The sequence below is a fragment of the Vicugna pacos genome, chromosome 18, assembly GCF_048564905.1.
Source record: "Vicugna pacos chromosome 18, VicPac4, whole genome shotgun sequence".
Classification (NCBI taxonomy): Eukaryota; Metazoa; Chordata; class Mammalia; order Artiodactyla; family Camelidae; genus Vicugna; species Vicugna pacos.
The window spans coordinates 46,453,132-46,466,600 of record NC_133004.1 but is presented as its reverse complement, the minus strand read 5'-3'; the positions used below and the strand labels follow the sequence as shown (position 1 = coordinate 46,466,600).

At 62.1% G+C, this 13,469-nt stretch overlaps 1 long non-coding RNA gene across 1 annotated transcript; it reads left to right on the top strand.

The window, feature by feature from the left end:
* The first annotated feature begins 5,041 nt into the window (after positions 1-5,041).
* Positions 5,042-7,735, top strand: LOC140686988 (uncharacterized). Its single transcript, XR_012061000.1, has 3 exons — positions 5,042-5,208; positions 5,527-5,736; positions 6,856-7,735. It is a non-coding gene; the product is annotated as an uncharacterized lncRNA (long non-coding RNA).
* Positions 7,736-13,469: the final 5,734 nt, after the last annotated feature.

Below are 13,469 nucleotides of genomic sequence, written 5' to 3'. Positions count from 1 at the left end.
CACACAGCTCCATTCACACCCCAGCTGTGCCACTGACTGGCTGTGTGGCACCGGGCAAGTTGCTTCACTTCTCCGAGCATAATAGCCTCATCTGGAAAATGGGCTCACACCCTGGGCTGCCTCTGGTCCAGGCATGGAGCCAGAACCAGAGCCTGGAACAGAGGAGGGCAGACCTGCCCCAGGCCAGACCACAGCAGGTCTCAGCAGCCCCATTGTGTACTGGCGCAGTGTTGGACACGTGACACTGCTGTTTCACTCCGTCCTCCCAACCGGCCCGAGAGCCGGGCCAGAATGCCTTCTTCGGCCCCATTTTACAGACAGGAAAATGGAGGCTCAGGCAGTGTGACTTTCCCAAGGAAGCAGGGCTCGAAGTGGATCACTGCACCCCATCCTCAGGCCCAGGGATGCCCCAGTCTCTTGTCTGGCCTGGCTCGGGCTGGGATCCCTGGAGGAAGGATGTCCACACGGTTCACAGATGCTGGGAATTTGGCCCCTCCTCTGAGAGAGTGGCACCGCTGAGCCCTGCAACCCATTTTACGGATGGGCAGCCCAAGGCTGAGGCAGAGCTGGGGGCAGAGCCTGAAGCATGCGTGCCTCTGACTACCACAGCAGGCTGGGCACACGTGGGCGGGACAGCCACCTGGACCCACTACTACCCAGCACGGCACATGCGGCCCCTTTTACTCCACCACAGTCACAGGTCAGGGACCTGCTCTCCCCCATCCTTGGGTGGGGAGGGGGCGTCAGACCCCGCACAGTTCAACTTCAGCCTGCTCAGGGCCAGAGGGCCTGAGACCGAGGGGCTCGGAACTGACGTCCCTCCAGGCTGAGCCCCTACACCCACACGTGCACACACATACGCACACAGGTGCGCCCAGTCTCACACCTGCCCACCCGCCCACCACAGGTGTGTCTGCTAGGCTGAGCTAAGTCAGCTACCTGCTTCTGTGTGTTCAGATACTGGGCAGCCAAGATAGCTCTACAAATGTCTACTGCCGTTGTTGGATGGATGCAAGGATAGATGGGGAGGAGGGACAGACCGATGGACAGATGGTGGGTGGATGGTTATGGATGGTGGGTGGATAGGTGGATGGGGGATGGACAGGTGGTGGGTGGATGGTGGGTGGTGAGGGGATGGGTGGACGAGTAGAGAAACTGAAACTAAGACCAAGTGCTCTGCTCACACCCATTGTTTCCTAGTGGAGACAGGTTACTCTAACGCCTGCTGTGAGCCCATTTTACAGATGAGGAAACAGAGGCAGAAGGTAGGCAGTGACTGGTGCAGGGTCACACAGCGAGCTCAGTGAAGCCCAGGACCCAGTCCTCAAGGAGGACCCTGCCTGGTCTGGGTGGCCCGGGTGGTGTCAGCAGCACAGCCACATCTGGAAAATGGGCTCACACCCTGGAGACCCTCAGAGACCCAGATGGGGCACCCGCCCCTGCACCTCCTGCAGTCCTGTCCAGGGGGTCCGTCTCCTCCCTGAGGCCTGCATATTAGGCCTCAGTGGCCTGGGGACCGCCTGCCCCAGCCAGCTCTCTGGAGCCCCCTCACCACCCCAGCCTGACCCGAAGGGCTGAGAAGCGGGTGTGGTGGGATGAAGGCCAGGAATTCTGCCCGTCCAAGGGGCTGACAGCACATTGTTACATGAGTTTGTAATTAAACACTTGTGCATCATCAGACACCCCAGCACGGTGTCTGATGAATTAATTACGAGGACACCAGACCCCCCACTTTTGGTCCTCCCACTGGGTATGGAGTGGTGGCCCTGAGCCTGCATGTGGGAGACACATTCCAGGGAGCTGGGGTGTCCCCAGGCCCCTCTCCTGCCCCCGGCTCTTTCAGCAGCCCACACAAGCACCCAGGCCAGAAATGGGGTCCTCCTGGCCCCACTCCCCAACTGTTCCAGACTCAGTTGCATGAGTTCCAAACCTGACCTACCCACCTGCTCCTCCCCTCACTGTCCTCTGGCTGCCCCATCTCCCTCCCGTTCCCCTTCTGCACCCGAGTCCCATCCATCCCTGCCTGAAGTGCCCAGATGTGGCCACCACCCCCACCACTGGCCTCCTGCTGCCCCTCCCCCACCTCCCCGGGAAGCCAGACTTATAGTCTCAAAGCCTAGATCTGAATGGGGATCTTCCTCCCGGAACCCAGACGCCATCCAACCACGAGAAACCCTCTGACCAACCCGCATGGAGAGGTGCTCTGCAAAATACCTGACCAGCGCTCCTCGACACCGCCCAGGTCACCAAAGCAAGGACATTCAGAAAGCAAAGGAGGCCAAGGAGACACGGGACGAAATGTCACGTGGGATCCTGGATGGGGGGAGGGGAAGTGAGGGCGTCTGAGTGACGTGCGGGATAACTGCCCGGCCGGAGCCGCGCTGGTGTCTCAGCGGGGACACCCAGTGAGAGGCGGAAGGTGTTGACCTAGGGGAACAGCGTGTGCGGGAGCCCTGCGCGCTGTCGCTGCTGCGTCTCCGTAAATCTAAACTACGGTAAAACAAAGACTGAGACGAGAGAGGGCGAGACGAGGGACCGATCCAAGCAGAGTGAAACGTCCCATCTAGTCATCTGACCCTGGTGGCAGCTCAGTGGGTGTCTGTTACGTTGTTTTCTGTGTGTTTGGAATGTCTCATAATTGAACGTTTCAGACAAAAACAAACCCAGGTCTAATATGTCACCCCAGCCTGACACCCTCAAAGGCTCCCTGGGGCCCTTAGGATTAAGTCCAAAATTCTTAACCCCGCCCCTAAGATGGACTGGGACCCCCCTGCCCGCTGTTCTGCCCCTGACGTCATGGCAGAGCCCAGCCAATCCCTAGGGCTCTGCCCTCCGACATCACACAGGGCCTGGTCAATCCCAGCGTCCGGCCCCCTAACGTCACACGGGGCCTGGTGCCTTCCCTTCTGCCCCGTTTGGGCCCTGGACCAGGCTCCCAGTCTGCAACTCTGGCAGCTTCAGCCTCGGCAGGGCAGGGTCACAGGTCCCAGCCCCCTCGTGGGGGTCACCTCGCTGGACGTCACTGGTTGTGGCTCAGGAAGGTCTCCCCACCCCCAGGCTGGAGGCTGGGGGCCACCTGGGGAGAATGGCAGGCAGGTGTCATTCTCCCATTTCACAGATGGGGAAGGCCAGGCTGCACAGTAAATAGATGGGCGGGCTAGAGTCCAGAGTCTGTCTCCTGGGCCAGCCTTCTCCATCTCGCTGCCCTCCCAGCCCGGTTTCCACCTGTGAAACAGCACAGGGGCCATGAGTCCAGACCGCTGCCCAGCCCGGGTGGGAGAAACTGTCAGGACCTTGGGAGCTGGGCCCTGGCAGCTCCCCATCCTCGGGTGAAGGACACCAGAGTGATCACTCAGTTCATCGACTGATGAATTCAGCAACATTGTGCCGACCGCCTCCTACATGCCAAGCCCTGGGGATACAGCAGTAACATGTGAGCTGGCAGGTCAAGCCCCCCCTCGTGGGGCTTCTCTTCCGTGCGGGAGGCTGATACTAAACACGCAAGCATGGCGTGTTCTGGCTGGAGGAGGCTGTGTGTGGAGGATGGGAGGAGGGAGAGGCCCCCCTGAAAACCTAGACCTCAGGGAGGTGAGGGAGCCAAGCAACTATTCCAGGAAAGATTCCAGGCAAGCAATAGCAGGTGCAAAGGCCCTGCAGCAGGAGCTCTCCTGCCCTGTTTGTCCTGGGCACCAGGTACGCCAAGTTGTCACCTTCAGTGGTTCTTCTGTTTTGGGCATTGTCCCCCCCCACCCCCCCACAGGACTGGCAGGGAAATGGGGGTCAGCGAGAGGGACAGGCCGACCAGCCAACAGTCTTCAGTCTAAGCAGCCCAACCCCCATTGCACCAAAGGGAAACTGAGGCGCCAGACCCGGCGCAGACCCCTCAGGAGCTCTGAGCAAGCGCTCGGGTCCTGCCTCCCTGGCCAGGTGCGTGCAGGTAGGTAGGTAGGTGAGTGTGTGTGTGTGTGTGTGTATGCACGTGTGTGTGGCTTACCTGTGGGCGGCTGTCCCTGGGCACAGCAGCATGTCTCGGTGGAGGAACTTGGCCAGAGTACCAGTCAGGGCCTAACGCCCTGTGTGGCCAGCTGGGCCCACCAACCGGGCTTCAAGAAAGGGAACCGAGGCCCGGAGTGGCCTGCCCCTCCTAAGGTGCTCCAGCGCAGCTGGGTCAGACAGTCCCCCATCTCCCTGCCCTGTCTCCCCAGCTTCGCGACAAACAGAAGCCTGGCCCGGGGGCTGCCTCCCACCCTGGGCTCGCCCTGCCACAGCCCCCAAGGAACAATTTACCTTTCAGAGCCGGTCCAAGATATTAATTAAGATAAATCTACCTCAATTTTGAGATTCTCTTATCATGTAATTTATCAAAATTATGTTAATTATTTCTGTAGGGCAGCAAAATTATTACCTCTTTTGTGTCTGATTTGTATTAATATTCATAATTTAATAATTCAGCGTCCTGGCCATCTGGTCTGGGAGCAGGCTCCCTTCCCTCCCTGGTCCCAGCCAAAGCATCCCCACCGCGACGTGGGTGCCCCTGGGGCCCGGCCCGTCCGACCCCCACGCCTGCCTGCATCCAGCCCAGTGGCCGCTGCCCCCGCCCCTGCCCGCCCACTCCGGGGGCCCCAGGAGGCCTGAGGCCCCTGCAGGTCGGAGCCCAGGTACGTGCACACGCCGCCACCCCCGCTTGGCAGGTGAGCCAAGCTGAATTGACATTTTCCACACTTTGTGAGTTTTACACTGTAATTTGACATAATTAATGCCTACATTACTGCTGATAATTTAGCTAGTTAATTAAACTCGGAGGAGATAATTAAGGAAAGGCTACTGCTTGGATTGCTAATTGTTTTTGTCATTATTTCAGGGGCCGACAGCTGCCGGCTGAGTCATCCTGTTTTGTCAGCTGACGGGTCATGTGACGGGGGTCCCCTGGGGGGCCCCCACTTCCTGGGGAGGGAGGCACACAGCCAGCCAGCCGGCTACCTGGCTGCTGCCTGGAGCCCCGCCAGGCGCTGCTGGCTGGTCCTCCCCTTCCTGCCCGAGGTAACAGCCACCGCCCACACTGACACGGAGCCCCTGCCTGAGAGCTGGGCCCGGGGTCACTCGGAGGCCAGTGGAGCAAACCAGAGGGGGGCCCCCTCTGAGCCCCGCATCGAAGCCCAAGCGGGGAAGCGGCCCTGGAGCTCCCCTCCTGCAGTGGGCAGATGGGAGGTAGGACTTCCTGGCCGGCGGGGGCGCAGCACGGGTCACCCCACATGGCAGAGAGCGACGGGAGACTGCGGGCAGGAGCGGGAGAGGACGGGTGGGTCTGTGCTCGAGACCCTCGCCATCGAGGCGCGGATAGCTTGAGAAGGGCTCCGCCTAGCACCCCCGTTAGCCTGCCCTCCCGAGGCCCCTGCAGCCGGCCCCCTGGGGGCAGGCAGACCCGATGCCAGGGGGAAGGGGAGCAGGTGAGCCCCTCCCCCCACCGCCCGCCCCGCGGGCCACACCCCGTGGGACCAGCCGACTGACAGCACCTTCCTCTTACAGAGCCGCCTGCACAGAGCACAGCACGGGATGTGTCACTGTCACTGGTGTCCCCACTCTCCTGACGTGGAAGCCAGAGCCCTGCTCGAGGCCACACGGCAGACCCGATGCAGGCCTCACAGGAGGATGGGCGCCCAGCCCAGGGCCACGCCGTCGCGGTTGGGACAGCAACTCTGCTCCCGCGCAGGCCCTGAGGGAGGGCGTGATTACCAGGTCAGGGCCAGGTCCTCACCGCCATGGGCTCGCAGTCTGGTCGGGCACACACAGGCAAAGGGAAGGGCCTGCACTGCGTCGCCGGGCACCCATTAGGGAGCTCTACTTGGCGATCAGAACACGCAAGTCAGGGGCTCCAACCATCCTGCCTTATTATCCCTCAGAATAAGAAGTCTACACGTAAGAAGGTTCTAGCTTGGCTAATTCAGGGCTCAGTGACAGCCACAGGACGTCAACAAAGACCCGGGAGCCTTCCCTGTTTCTGCCCTGCCAGTCTCTACTTGGTGGCCATACTTTGCCTCATGGTCCCAAGCTGGCTGCTCTGGCACCGTGAGTCCCAAGTCCCACCACGGCACCCCACATCCCAGGTGGCATCCAGGAAAGATGGGGGTGGGGTCTCACGGTCACACTGCTGTCTTAGTTGGAGGTCTGCAGGGAAACATGGGGAGCCGAGCTTTTCTCCTACTTCATTTCTGCCATTGGCGAGAGCCTCAGCTCAGACCATGAGAACTGGCTTTCTAGCCACAAGCTCCTTGGTGGAGCGCTTCGTCTGTTTAGGTCTGGCCTTAGGCAAAAGTGCTCTTTTAGCAAATGTGAAAGCTTCCCCCAGCTTTCAGGCTGGCTGCCTTCCACTCATACTCACCCCTCTCGCTCATTAAGATTTACCAAAAGCCGCAAGAAGCAGTCGGTTAATACTGATATTCTGAATATCTCCCTACGATTTTCCCAGCCTTGATGAATTTGTGGTCTGGGAGCCACGGCCCCATAGGTCACAGCAGTGTCTGATTTTATGTGAGTTCATCCTAATGACCACCAGCCTCTCGCCCGGGGCACAGGGCCTCACTGCCCAGTGCCCCGCCCTCCCTCGGGCAAGTCCGCCCTGGAGGGCCTGTTAGTGGTCGTGCCCCTATTCCCGGACATAAATTCTATGTCGTCAACAATATGAGAAAACCTGAGTAAAAGTGTAAACTAATAGGGAATTATTGCCCCATATGTAACGTGTTGGGTGTTGCCCTCCAAACCCTCACACCCACCCAGAACCTCAACGTGGGGCCTTATTTGGAAACGGGGTCATTAGGGTGGGTCCTAATCCAATGTGACAGGTGTCCTTCTCAAAAGGAAGCATCTGGACACAGACACAGACCCGCAGCAGGGAGACGGCCGTGGGAGGAGGTGGCAGGGATGCAGCTGTGAGCCAAGGAACGCGAGGAGCGCGGGCGGCCACCGGAAGCCGGGAGAGGCCTGGACAGACTCTCCCCGCAGCCTTGGACGGAGCCAACCCCACCGACACCTTGACTTTACACTTCTAGCCTTCAGAACAGTGAGAAAGTTAATTTCTGTGTTTTTAAGCTACCAAGTTTGTGGCATGCTGTTCCAGCAACCCTAGGAAATACACACGCCGTGAGACACGGAGTCCAGAGGTAAGGAGGTTCTAGGACTGGTTCAGTCAGTGGGCCAATGATGTCATGAAAGATCCAGGTGTCTTCAATCCTCAACATATCAGCAATATCTGCCCTCATGGTCACAAAACGGCTGCTACAGCGCCATGCATCCAGGCAGGTCTGTTATCATCCAGCAAAACAGAGGGTGTGCCCTCCCGGTGCCTCCTTTATAGAAGATGAGAATGGCCATGATTGGCTTGTGGGGGCCATCTTCCCTGAGACCACAGGAGGGCGTAGAGGGGGACATCCAAGCAAAATAGGGAAAGCCAGCAGTGCCTACCTTGAAGGCACCCAGGGCCCCGCCAGCGAGTGGCAGCAGGGATTGCAACAACCAGGCAGGAGGGGACTCTGTTGTGGAGACTGTGGGGGGGCAGAGGGTAGAAGCAGGTCCCCCGTGGGTGGCTGGGCAGCAGACCCTCAGCCCTGCACGCAGCGCCTCTTCTGAGCCGGCCTTGGGTTCTGGTCACCCTCGCCGCCTGAACGTGTGGCCTCTGGGCTCCCAGCGCCGTCACCCACACCTGCCCAAGGGAACCGCGCCGTCACCCACACCTGCCCGAGGGAACCGCGCCGTCACCAGGGCGTCTCGGGCTCACGTCAGGACCCAGGTGGGCCCACGACCTCCTGAAGGTGCCGGAGCCGGCAGGGCGGGGCGATCTGGCCGCAAGCCTGCTGACTGCCCGCCGTGGGCTAAGTTGTGTCCCCCAGAAAGACACCCTGAAGTCCTAACCCCAAGCCTGTGCGCGTGGACGTGCCTGGAATCAGGGACTTAGCGGGTGGGGGTGGCTGTGAGCTCGCCCCGGTGAGTGTGGGCTGCCGCCCAGCGCCCCATGCCCTTCTGAGCAGAGGGGGGCTTGGACCCAGACGCACAGGGAGGAGGCGGCCATGTGAGGACAGAGGGGCATGTGGAGCCGGGGAGGCAGGAAGGACTCCCCGCCCCGAAGCCCTTGGAGGGAGGCGGCCCTGCCGGCACCTTGACTCTGGCCTTCGGGCCCCCGGACCCAGGAGAGGAGAAAACTGTTGTTTCCTCGCCCAGTCTGGGATGCTTTGTTACGGCGGCCCCCGGACCCGCAGCGTCCCCAATATCCGTTCCTGCAGGACCCGGGCTGCAGCGGCCTCTGCAGAGGCCCGGTGTGGACGCCTCGCCCCAGAGCCGTGGCAGCTCGGCGTGGCTGCCCCACGCGAATCTGAGTAGCGAGCAGGCCACATCGAGGGGCCCTGTGTGGGCTGGGGGTGATCAGAGCCTCCTCCACGCACGCGCTTCCCCCTCCCAGTTCACACCACGGCCAGAGCGGCCTCATCGCAGGGCTCCCCCAAGCCTCTCTCTGCTGCAGCCAGAATCTCCCTCCAGCCCCAGGGCCTCTGCACAGCTGCCGCCCCCGCCCGCCCCGCCCACCCCGCCCCGCCCCGCCCCATCCGCGTCTGGCTGACCCACTCACCCTGCTGGCCCCTCCGGGCCGTCGCCTCCCACGGAGCCCCTGCCCGGGACTGCAGCTCCCAGTACTTGCCGCCCGCAGCCCCCCAGGCAGGAGCTGGGCTCTGGTTTGTGGAGGTGCCCTGACCCCTTGCTGGACGGACGGACAAGACGTAACAGGACCAACCTCACACAGAACCTCCCCAATGAGAAGGTTCCCCCACGGAGCTGGGGGGTCCTGCAGGGTCGTGGGGAGACACCTGGGTGGGGGAGACGCCCAGGTGGCCTGGATCGGGGGCAGGGCTGCGGGATGGAGGGAAACTCAGATTCAGACACATTCTGAGAGACAGTGGACGACAGCAGTGTGGTCCCCCCAGTGGCGGTCCGGGGCAGAAGGACAGCAGAGCTGGCACAGCTGGACTCCCCAAGACTGGCAAGCAGGACGGCGATGAAGCACTTGAACGGTCAGCAGCCCCGGCTGACGGGGAGACGACAAGTCGCAGCTGCAAGGGCTGTGTGCATGATTCTGAGCTTTCCAGCAGTCGCGCTGAGGAGAAGGGGCACCGGGGAGGGGGCCGAAGCCTGGCTGGCAGAGCGCAGGCTTAGCGCGCACGGGTCCTGGGTGCGGCCCCGGCGCGTCCTCCAAGGCAAGTGAGTAAACAAGCCTGACTGCCCCCCTCAAAGGCGCAAAAACAAAAACGGTGACACCTACGCGGTTAGCTTTATTAGCATCGTACTGAGTCCAGTGCACACGCGATCTCTCCATTTCAAGGTGATCAGCACGAAATCCAGCCGCCGTTCCCTTTCCGTGGGCTCAGGTTTGGAAATCCCACATGTCTCGGTCTCTGTGGGTGCATCTTACTCGGGACTGGCCACGCCGCAGGCGGCTGAGAGCCACCTGTGTTGTGCACGCTGTCCCCCGTCCATCAGGGCACCTGAACGGCCCCCTTCGGCGGACTGACAGGGAGGGGCTTGGTCGTAACTCAAAAGCTGCAGCAGAAAATGCTTTGTGCCCAGGAAGCCCAGCGGACCAGGTGTGGGTCCTCCAGGTCACACCTGCTGGATGCCCAGTGGGCCGGCCCTCTGACGGCCAGCTCCGCCTGCCTCCCTGTGCCCCGCTGGCCTTTAGGCTTGTCGATCCTGGTGCCACCAATTCCTGCATTTTCCCCTCTGCCCAAAATACAGCATTTGACAGCAAAAGCACCTCCATCCCACAAGGAGCCTCAGGTCCTGACCCCAGAGCTCCGTGCACACGGAGGGGGTGGGCCCAGCGCCGGGCACCCTGCCCCAGGGCCTGAGGCCTCTTCTCACCCATCCACTCACCTCTTTCCAGAAAGTTCTCCTCATAAATAAATGAGTCCAGATGACCCATATGGAAATACAATGATTAAGTTTTACACAACCGTGTGAGAGCCAGCGGAAAGGTTTCAGCTTTTTAATTCAAGGAAAGAGGACTATGACGTCATCTCCACTTAAGGTGAGGCGTCCTCGAGACGGCGTTGCAGCGGGGTCACAGCCTCGCGCACTCTGGGACGTGTCGGCGGCTGCCGGGGAAGGTGCGCGCACCGTGTTCTTTATTAACAATGTGATGGGCCGGTGCCCATGCCGTCCGTCTTCATCAGCGTCTCCGGCCCACCTGGGAGACCTGCTTAGTGCAGAACCAGCCTGGGACGGCAGGGCCGGGGGGGACATCTAGGTGGCCAGCAGCCCGGCTCTCGGGACCAGACACAGCCACCTGGACACGGGCCTCTGCTGAGGGGGCGGCCCAGGGTGCGAGGGCCCCAGGAGCCAGAGCTCCAGACTCGGAGGTGCGTGGGGGCCACAGCAGCCTCGGAGGAAAGTGGGGTCTGCAGCTCACACTTGGTAGGAGTGGAGGAGGCAGGTGGGGCCTCACCCCTGTGGCCTCACAATTATTTACAGCTGCTGGGGCCCTCACTCACACACTAATCCCCCACCCCTGCTCAGGGGCTGTCGGACAGGGGTGGCCAGAGGAGCCCACCTCTGACACTCGCAGGCCTCCCCATCCCTGGTGCACGGCCGGGACCCCGAACACCTTGCAGAGGTGCAGGCGTGAAGGCAGGTGGGAGCCGAGGCTGGGGACAGGGTCCCAGTGTCCCACAGACTTTGCTCCCTCTGGGCCTGGGAGGCAGGGCCACCAGCTCTGTGATGCACCCAAACCCCCTGAGGCCTCGAACCCCCGGCTGCAGCCCTCCTAGTCTCTCCCCTGCTCAGCTCAGGTACAAGGCTGGTGGCAGGGGCCGTCTGTGTGGCCCCCACGGGTGCTCTGCCCGTTGGAGCTCAGGAGCTCCGGGGCCTGACCCGCTGCAGGTCAGTGCCAGCTCGGGCTCAGGTTGCTCCTTCTCCGTAGGCCGGCGGACACCAAGCAACTCGCTCTCCCACTTCCCAGACAAAAAAACTGAGGCTCTGAAAGGCCGACCAAGAGGTCCAAAGTCCCAGCTTGAGATGCTGGCTTTGATCACGCACCCAACAAACCACGTGCTGGGTGCTGTTCTGGGTGCTGGGGACACAGTGGTGCAAGAGACAGACCAGCTCCTTGACCCAGGGACCTAGATTCCAAAGGTGACTTCCAGGTGTTGAAAATGAGCCAGGGTGACGGGCAGAGTCAGGGGTTCATGGGAGCCTCCCCAGGAGGGCTCGTTTCAGTCAGCAGAGACCTGTTGGAGGAGCCAGCCTTGTGGAGGACAGGGCTCCGTGTGAAGGGGCTGCAAGTGCAAAGGCCCTGCGGTGTGTTGGCCCAGAGGCCAGGACATGCAGCAGAGGCAGCAATGGAAGGAGGCCAGCTTCCCTGGGAGTGGAAGGGCAGACGGAAGCCCCTGCTCCCCCGGGCCCAGCCAGGTCAATCCCCCCTCCCTCCTGCTGCAGCCACACCAGCCCACTCCCCACCTTGGGTTCCCCTCAAAACTCCAGACCCTCTCTGTGGCCAGGCCTCAGTCTGAGGGCTGCTTCTGCCCTGAATGTGCTTCAGTTCAGGCTGCAGGCCCCGGACCCTCGTGGGCCAAGTGAGGGTGAGGGCGTGAGGGGTGCCATCCAGGGACTGGCCCTCCCATAATGTGTGCCCCCCACGTCCGCTGATGGGGACACTGGTTCTTCTAGACCACATCTGGGGAAAGAAACGCCCTGACACATATCAAGCACCTCCTGTATGCACAGCCGGGATCTTGAAGCCCCGGGAGCCATCGAGCGGAGGTGGGCTGGTGTCCGGCTGGGCCTCTCCCTTAGTGCTGTGCCCAGCTCCCATCTAGGGTGTGGGCCCCCTTCAGGGCTGTTGGGGGTCCCCTGGGGTGGGTGAGAACCAGGCTGATTCTCCTCCAAGTTGGGGGGCAGCAGTGAAGCCAGGCCCCACCTGTACCAAGGGGCCACCCCGGGTTCCCACGGCCCTCCTGCTCTGCCCGCTGGCTGAAGGGACGTTGCACCACCTGGAAGCTCCCGTGCCCCCGAGGACACCTTGCGAGTCCTGCCATGACGGGGGCGTACAGGGCCTGCAGGCGCTGGGCCCCCGGCAGACAGCAAGGACACGCCGCCAGCGGCTCAGGGCCCAGGGGCTTGACCACTAGGTCTGTTACCCTGTGCCCCCCGGCACCCCCAGGGAGCAGCCGTGGAGGGGGCTCCCTCGCCCAGTGGGGACGCCTCTGAGGTGCGGGTCCCCAGCAGGAGCAGTCTGTTGCCCACGGCTGTAACCAGCTGGACAGTGCACCCACTCTGGAATCTTCCCTGCCGCGTCTCAAAGACCCCACATACACCCCAAACACCAGGGGCTCCCAGGTCACGTGGCGGGCGCAGCCCTGGGAGTGCTGGAGGCAGGCCCCGGGGTGCAGTCTCAGGCCACATCTAACTTGCTGTGTGACTTCAGGGGATCACCTCCCCTCTCTGAGCCTCAGTTTTATTATCAGTACAACAGAGCTACCTCGCTGAATGGCCCTCCGCCGCCCCCTGGTGGTGAAGAGGCCACACTGCGGTGGGTCCCCAGCACATAAGCCTGGGAGGATGGCCTGGGTTGGGGGGTTCTCGGCCAGAGAGTTGGCAAACCAGTCCAGGCCGCCCTCCATGGCCCTCCTCCTAACACGCAGGTCCCACCTGGGGCCTCTGCTCAGACCGCCCATGGCGCCCAGCGCCCGAAGAACTGGCCAAGCTGTTCCACCTGGCCAACGCCCTGCACAGCCAGGCCCCACTGACAGCTCAGAGCTGCCCATCCCTCTCTGTCCGTGACCCCGCCCTCCAGCCCTGCCAGTGGGGGTCTCGCTGTGAGGGGAGGGCAAGCAGGAGGCCTCTGAGCTCCTCCACCATCGTTGCTGGGCCAGACACAACCACGTGACCCTATCGAGCCTCAAGGCAACCTGCAACCCATCAGCCACTAAAGGCTCAGAGAGGGCAGGGCCCTGGCCCAAGGCCACACAGCTGAGCAGCAGAGCCTCGACTGTGAACCCACCTCTGCACCAGGCAGCCGCCCTTTCTGTCCCAGGAATCTCCAGCTGAGACCCTCCAACACCCCGTGAAGGCAGCGGGACACAGCGAGAGCTCAACGCACTCAGCCAGGGTCTCCTGGCTCCGTCCCTAACCCAGGGGGTCTTGGCTCCCCCGGACACCAGGTGGGGGAGTGTTGGTGCTTTGCCGTCGCCAGGGGTCCCCCGGGATCAACCTGATGGGCCCCACAGTGGCTGAGACAGCACTAGGAGTTACAGCTATGGTATCCCCCTCACGCAGTGGGGCTGGGGCCCAGAGGGGAGGTGGGGCTGGGTCTCCTGGCAGCGGGGCGGGGAGCGCTGCACCAGGACTCGAGTCTGGGCTGCGAGGAGGCTCTGCTCGCCTTGGTCCTTCCCTGCACGACCGCGTCCCTCTCGTCAGAAGTTGGGAAGTGCGGC